Source organism: Tyto alba, unplaced genomic scaffold, assembly GCF_018691265.1.
Source record: "Tyto alba isolate M040663 unplaced genomic scaffold, T.alba_DEE_v4.0 Super-Scaffold_40, whole genome shotgun sequence".
NCBI lineage: Eukaryota > Metazoa > Chordata > Aves > Strigiformes > Tytonidae > Tyto > Tyto alba.
The window spans coordinates 24,764,256-24,770,448 of NW_024881316.1; positions in this window are offsets into that span (position 1 = coordinate 24,764,256).

Below are 6,193 nucleotides of genomic sequence, written 5' to 3' on the forward strand. Positions count from 1 at the left end.
ATCAGGCTGCACTGTGGTGATTTCTGGTCAGCATGTGTTTCCATTTATAGCTGTTGAAAATCCACAAATAGAAGCTTGGAGAGAGGGCAGGCAGCTGCCTCCGATAACAATAAACGCTTTGGCATTGCATCAAATTGTTCAGGAGGGATTTTGGTTACCAGCCCCATTCACTCCCCCCTCGCCCACTCTACTCCAAAAGCTCATGTTGAAAAAGTCCATGAAAATTAATAGCTATGTCTCAGTAGCACTAACTTGTGATCACAGAGATTATTAAGTAAGAAAAATGACAAATGTTATTAGCTGGCACCATGTTGTTATGGAGAGACAGAAAGTGTACAGAACAATATTTTTAAATGCATGACTATTGATCTGTCCCTGTTGAATGTTTGAGACTGAGTTTTCCTAATATACGCTTATGCAGAGTGTACTCTCCTTTTCTAACATCAGAACATGGCATCTTCTTGGATTTTTGAACTGCAGAAAGAATTGCAAAACTTTCAGCAGGCACTATGAGCACCCCTAAGTACAAGAAATGACCAGTGAGCATCTAAGGTGGAGGTAATACCCCTACAGATGGTGGTAGTGGAGTCTGTTAATTGACTATAGAAGAATAACCTGGCTCTGGTTCACAGTGATAAAGTCAGGAGACCAATATTAGAAACTGCAGCACCGGGGGAACCTCTCGGATCTGCTGTGGATGCCAAGGTTTATAACACGCCCTCCGGTTGCCACATCAACAGGGCTCACGTTGTCTCAGGGGTGATTCACACGCAAGGCTGTTTCTGCACGTACCAGCAAGGGAAGGGGAAGCACAATGACACAGAATCACACAGAAAGCGTTTGCTACTGTTAAACAAGAATGTGCTCTCTAATCAATCTGTGATTCATTAAGAAATGCATAATCCTTTGTAAAGCCAGCGGTTTAAGCACCTCACTAAATCCCTAGTAAAGAAAACACACATCCTTCCCCTCTCTTCCTCTCAGCACATTGGTAAAAGAAGACTCTTCTAAAATAAATAAATAAATGGATAGATAGATAGATAGATAGATAGATAGATAGATAGATAGATAGATAGATAGATAGATAGATAGATAGATAGATAGATAGATAGATAGATAGATAGATAGATAGATAGATAGACAGACAGATAGACAGACAGACAAATAAATATAAAAACCTTTTTTACTAATCATTTTTCAATTATCTTTGTGGAAATGACAGCCAAAACTAGGCACAGTCCTTTCTATTCAGCTTGTTTCTTGATAGATACTATACTCACATGATCTTCAGATCCTTGGATAGGAAGAAAAGGCAGTCAAAGAAGTTGTCACACAACAGTCTATACAGTTTACATACAAAAAGGTGACCAAAAAAAACGCAAACCTTAGAGTGTTCCTGTTCTGAAACATTCTTCAGAACAAAGAAAAAGTTACTCCAGTGACAATTCTTTTTCTTTAGCCTCTCTTTTACCTTTGTTTTCAGAAGTGTAAGGGAGCCAGCAGAAGAGTAAATGTGGCAAGGCAAACACAAAGAACCAGTCAAATCCACAAGGGCTGCTGTAGTAGAGGGAATAAATATGAGCTTAATGTCACAAGAGTAAAAATACACCCCACCAAGTCTTCTGGAAATCCTGGGATAAAAGGAACAAGAGTAAGCAACATAATGCCTAGAGGAAAGCTGTAGTTCTCTGCTCTTCAGCAGGAAAGCAAACAGTATTAAGACATTTGTATCTCCAGAATCTTTTCTGTGAAGCTGAAACTTATCCCTGTGGTGAGGGACTTGCATAATGCCTTTGTACCACTTAACATCCTCAAAGGAGGTCTTCAGTGGGATGCACACAGCAGCTTACATTACGCTGCTGCTTACATTACCAACAAGTCCTGTGGTGCAGGTGAGAAACCTGAGGCACCTCCTCTCTCCTTAACCTGCCCATTTGTGGTGGGTTTCAATCACAGACAAGGACTGGAGCATCTGAGGTGGGCACGTTCAGCTGCGTGTGCTCGGTGCACTCCCCAGCCCTGTCCCACTGGCAGCCGGGATACCCCGGGTGTCAGCAGGCTCCCAAATGGAAGCTCCCAGGGAAATCGCTCCCGCCTTGTGCTGGGGAAGAGATACCCGTGCTGGTAAAAGAGCAGGCTGTCAGCGGTGCAATGAACCAGCAGTGCAGAACTCGGGACATATATATGTCCATATGGACTTACACCAGCATTGGCAGGTTTTATCTGAAGTTTGTGCTGTGTGTAACTTCGCACTCATACTAACTACCCTAAAACTTAATCTTCAATCATGTTTATATTCTCTGCCTCCAGGGTCTTACACTGTTTTCTTTTGTTGGCTCACCCATGGGAATGCCAAAGGTGATCACTACAGAAAGACCCAAGGAAGTGACTATGAAGTCACTTTACTCACAATAATTCCAGCATAAGATGCGGGTGAGAGCATGCAGTTTTCAATTAATATTCTTGTGAGGGCTGTTAGACACCTTTACAATAAAGAAAAAAACTTCTTCCTCTTCCGCTGTGTGGCTACTACAGCCTGAACAGGAGATTCCATACATAAAATAATAATAATAAAAAAAAAAGGTGAAAATTAAAATAATAGGATAGGGAACTATCTAATTGCTCCATTACTCATGAATGGAAGTGTTTATTCTGGATGCATCATGCTGCTGACTGCGCAAGTGCTAGGGAGTTGAAGCAGACCGCACTGGAGATGGGAAGGGGAGCAAAAAGCTAAGAATGCAACAGAGTATGACACCAAACTTCATGCCATCATGTTGAAATCAGGGAGTAAAAGAACCACTGGATGCAAAGCTCTTCTGTAGCTTGGATGCTAATATATAAGGACCCCGGAGAGAGCACAGAAAGGCTGACATCACCTTGTTATCTACCACATCTTACTCAGCATGACATTTCAACATTAGATATGAGAAAAGACCATGATCCTAACTATATGAGAATCTGGTTTTATATGATTATGTGAGTACATATCTTATTCCTACATAGAAATAATGGTTATTCTACTCTGAGGACTTTCTAGAACAGTTAGTAACTGTATATTTCCTGTTTTACTTTGCAAGGGAAAACATAGTAAACAGGTGCTAAGCAAAAAGCATGTTCTAGACATTGCCTAAATTACTGGGCTATTTTCAATTACTTCTTTGTATTACAGTCACTGGTCTCTCTCGACACCTGTTTTTCTTCTCAGAGCAGGACCTAACAAGAGGCCAAGAGATTAAGTTGATGGGGGGAAGGTCGCATTTTTCTTTTTTTTGTAAGAGGCAAGTGCTGAAAACCCAAAATAGTAGTATTGTGTAAATAAACCATTTAAGCAGATGTATTTACTGTGCTCACTTGATCTGCTGTTTTTGGAGAAGGAAGCAAGTGATTATCATGATGTTTGTGTGCCACTCTCAGCTGTGTTTTCACTGATGTGGCTACTGCAATTCTTTTACTTTGCACATTTTTATTTTCAGTCCGACTCGGCTATAGCCCAGGGCTGCCAGCCAATGACTGTATCACATGTCATTCATCTGCACCGCTTCTTTCTTAAGCCAGTACCTTTTATTTTCTCAGCATCAGACATACCATAAGCATTCAACAGTCAGAAGTACTAATTCTGACCCTGATGCGCTCAATCATATATTCAGTTGAAAGCCACCTACTTAAGTCATATATACCAGTTAAAAAAAAACTAAGACTAATACAGAAATCATATCTGCAGTGGTTTTTAAAAGACTGATGTGGAGAGAGTTTATTTCCCACGCTGAAGTCAAAAAGTTAAAAAGAAAAAAAAAGGACAAAACTCAGTAGGCTCCCTTACTACTTGTAACCACCAGTCCAGCAGAAGCCACAAGTCAAGCTTCCCAGGTTATTTCTGGTGCCCACCCTCCTCTCAGCCCCAGCACGCCCACGCCAGGAAGCATCCGCTGTGGTACCCCAGCACACCCGCCCAAGGTCACACACACGTGCCTGGAAACATCAGGACCTTGGCAGCGTTTCTAGCTGGTATTTCATGGCACATTCCTTGCAGAAACGACAAGCAGGATGAGCTGCTGGGAGAGCAGAGGGAGCAGGCTTACCTTCCAGGCAGCCGGGAGCGGAGGGCGGGAAGCTGATCCTCAGGTGAGGTGGGCCCGCGTTCCCGCCGTGGCTCCCGGAGGACGCGGCTGCTGATCCCTGGCCCACCCCGCCGGCTCTGCGAACGCTCCCCGAGTGGGAGGTGTGGAGAGAGGGAAACACCAGAGGGACTGCAAGCCTCTGCTCTGTGTGTGAGGAAGCTGAACCCTACACGTCATGTATGGGGACGAGACACCTTGACAGCTTTGGTCCAAAGGGGCAACTCTGAATACATTTGAGGATAAAACCAAAGAAGGTTGTTTCAACGTTACCGTAAATTGATTATGAAAGCTCTGAGCCTTCTCTGACATGGCAGTCCATGGAAGCTGTAAGCGCCTTCCTCTCTTCATGAGACTTTTAAGGTAATCGTGTCAAAGTGGATGAACCTCATGCTGGCAAGGTCCTGCATCTGCTGTCCTCCAGGAGTACAGACAGCAGTGGAACGACTGACCTCTTTTTCTGTGGGATATCCATTGTTTCAGCTATACACATGATGTCCATGAATATTATTGCTATAACCCAGCAAGCCAAATTATTCCAGACTATAAAATATATTTCAATAGATGCATCACCAAAAAAATCTTCCCTCCCATATCCAGTGGTACTCTTTGCATTGCCTTCCTCCACAATGATGAGACATGGCTAACAAAACACATTAGGAAAGAATTAAATACCTTCTTAGCTATCCTTTAACTGATGTGGCAGCTGGGAACGACGAGAAGGAGAAGCCAGTTCCCCACAGAAAATGAGCAGCTGCTCCACAGTCTGGCAGCAGGCACCTCTCAGGTCAGCAGGAAGGGAGAGCACAGGATATGAGTTGTCATTAACAGACCAACTCCCATGGCACCTTTTCCACCTTCTGACTCTGCCCACTCTTATCAAACACCAAACCTCAAAAGAGAAATTACTCAGTGCTGCTAAGGACAACAGCTTCTGACCTCTACCTCTGCCCCTCTTCTGCAGGACAAAAGTGAAACGTAACCACCTGCCCCAGCGTGTTTTGGTTTTTTGTTTTTTTTTTTTTTTTTTTGCTTAAGGAAAGCCTGAATAAATGTGTAGCAGTGGCTCTCGTTGATATATTTTGTAGAGTTGCATATCCATTTACGAAACTATTTCGGTTTATTTGCCAATGTGTGTTTAATTTTTGCCATAGAGAGTGTTAACACTGTAAGTTAAAACCCACAGCAAAAATCTCTACACTGCAATATGAAATTTGCCTTGAAAACAAATTCAGTTGAAAAGGACAGATAAAGAACCAAGTGTTTAAAAGTTATCTGAATGCTAACAGTATTTGGTTAAGAGCACATTATTTTGATAGCAAATGTTCTGACTTCCAAGACCTAATGAAGAATCTAAAACGAACACCTGTGCATGAGGAGGAAAAAGAATGAAAATGCAGAGTTCTCAACAGAACTCCTACTTTATTTCACTAACTCTCAACTAGAATTTATTCTGCAGCCCAGGGCTGGTTTGTAACAGCAGAATTAGCTTATTTTTTCTGCAGTCTAGTGAGACATAATAAAGCAATAATAAACCCTACATTACCAGCTGGATTGCCAAAGCGTTTATGGGTTCTGAGCTTGATGATATTTTTGCAATATGCATTGATCAAACATTAAGTCATGGCGGAAGAACCCTGTTTATTTTGAAGGAAGAAAAGGGATGGGAAGCAAATCTTAAATATAATTTATCAACATCATTTAAGCTAATTCAAATTGGAATGTTTATGCATATAATACAGTCTTTATTATTAAAGCCATAGCAGATTCTAAAGTATTGTTCATTTTGCAAATGAATGAAAATTAGTTTAATATTCCTATTGCTGATAAATTATCTTCAGTTAAAATGCTGATGTACAAGATAATGAAAAAGCCACAGTGGATGCAGTTGAGAGTCAAGAGAAATCTCGGTATCATAGTGTTATTGCAAACCTATTTTTTCAAAATAAGATGCCCCTCTTATCAGTAAGCGATATCCTTCTAACTGTGACAGCCATACTCTCCTGGGAACTTCCTAATTCCTGAAAAGCCAGCTACCAGCATTCATTCAAGTCATATATGAATGATCACCTGAG